The following is a 1,968-nucleotide window of genomic DNA, read 5'->3' on the forward strand; positions in this document are numbered from 1 at the left end:
AAAATACGTAATGTTTTGTGTAAATTGCCATACTTTTGAAAATAAAAAATATCGAATCAAACATTCTTCAAATATATTTCGAACGCTCATTAATACTACAAAATTATATTACTACAAAATTATATTACTACAAAATTATTTTACTACAAAATTATATTACTACAAAATTATATTACTACAAAATTATACTTCTACAAAATTATATTACTACAAAATTATATTTCTACAAAATTATATTACTACAAAATTGTATTACCACAAAAAATTGTAAAGGTCCCGAATGCATCGGTCACGATACAGTTTACAAACCAAACCAATGAAAGGTGCAGAGACTAGAGAACATGGGGTCCCCAATCGTGTGGTACGCTTCAGCATCGTTGACAACACCAACTCCCTCCCTCCGTCTGTCCAAATGTCATCTCAAACGGTGAAGCTGTAAATTAAAAAAATCCTTATATACATCAGAATAGTAATGCGATTTCTATTCCTGCAGCACCGACGTGATACACGGTGCTCCATAATCGCTCCAGATTGCATATAGTTGTTGTTGAAATCTCTATGCATTTGGTGGATAAAACGTTGCGAGAAATTATCCTCTTGTAAAAGTAGTCACATAAGCTTCCAGGTCTTCATAACCTTTTTTTTTTTTTGCATGAGGAGGGGAAAATGCTGTTACGCATGCCCAGTGACCCGAATCACTGGGTTATGTGGGACTCGCGCGGATGTTGTTGCCATACCCACTAAAAAAACCACTCCTCCTTCTTCCTCTGCTTTGAGGGCAGACAACCCCGGTAATACCAGGCGGCAGTCATCAGGGTTGTCCTTTCATGCCCCGCTGTATCTTCCTCTTCGGGCAGTTACTGCTCGCGTCATCTTCTTAGACAGTTCAAATACTGGGCTGATCTCCTTCTGAAAAAAACCAACACCACGCGGAGTTCCCAAGCGGTCACCGATCTTAGTACTATCCGTGCCCGGCGTTGCTTAACTTTCGTGATCGGACGGGAACGAGTGCACTCAACGCGTCTTGGACGTCGGCCGGTCTTCATAACCTGAAGGTTTGCATTTTTCCCACTACTTCAGCGTCGTACTGGTACTTTTACTTCTGATAGCTTAGACATGAAATCGTCTAAACTTCTCAATTCAGGACACAAATCAGGCTCTTTCCAGGGATTGCTCTGCTGAGACGTGCCTTCATCATCGCAGCGTTCGTAATTTATACAATTTTCCTTCTTCAATAATTTTTCTTTAAATTTCTGCAATTTTAAAGCTTTAGATGATTGCTTGATGCGTAATTCATTTTCAGCTTTGAAGAGAGCACACGTCAGCATTGCTTCAATCCGTAAATCGCGTCTGCGATTTCGGCAATACCTTGATTTTTTACTGCGGATTCTTCTGATCCAAGATGCTAATCGTTTAGTACTACTTGGCTTGGCGTCAATATCACAAACTCTCTTCTTAGACTTTGCCATGACGACGGCTTCGTAGTTTTCTTAATTTGCAGGAATGCAAATGTCCTCTTTTTCGAGGTTAACACAGTGTCGATGTTACGATATTCACGTTTTCTTATTGTTTCCTAAACTATTTCACCTAATTAATGAATAAATTATAATAATAAGTACACTAACCTGTATGTGGCTCGTGATTGTTGTAGAACAAGATAGAACAGGTTCACACAACACACAAAATGTTTGAAACTGTCGAGCAAAATAAGATCCTCTCCGCTTGCAGACGACTCGACAAATGCCTACGTTGCGCGTCTGATGGTGGCTTTATATACCCTCAAGCTTGTCGTTACGTACTGGTCTTATGCGCGAACGATAGAAAGTAATTCCATATAGAATCTTACATTATTATGATTTTTGAAAAATACTACAATCCAATTAATTTTTAAAAATATTTGCGACAATTTTAATGCAAAATCTTATATACTTTGTACATTATATTAAAATTCCTCATTTACAGGAAATA

At 38.1% G+C, this 1,968-nt stretch overlaps 1 pseudogene; it reads right to left on the reverse strand.

Annotated features, from left to right (window-relative positions):
• Positions 1-917: 917 nt before the first annotated feature.
• On the reverse strand, positions 918-1,036 carry LOC132915840 (5S ribosomal RNA; annotated as a pseudogene).
• Between the last annotated feature and the right edge of the window lie 932 nt (positions 1,037-1,968).

This window comes from Bombus pascuorum, unplaced genomic scaffold (genome assembly GCF_905332965.1).
Source record: "Bombus pascuorum unplaced genomic scaffold, iyBomPasc1.1, whole genome shotgun sequence".
Taxonomy (NCBI): Eukaryota; Metazoa; Arthropoda; class Insecta; order Hymenoptera; family Apidae; genus Bombus; species Bombus pascuorum.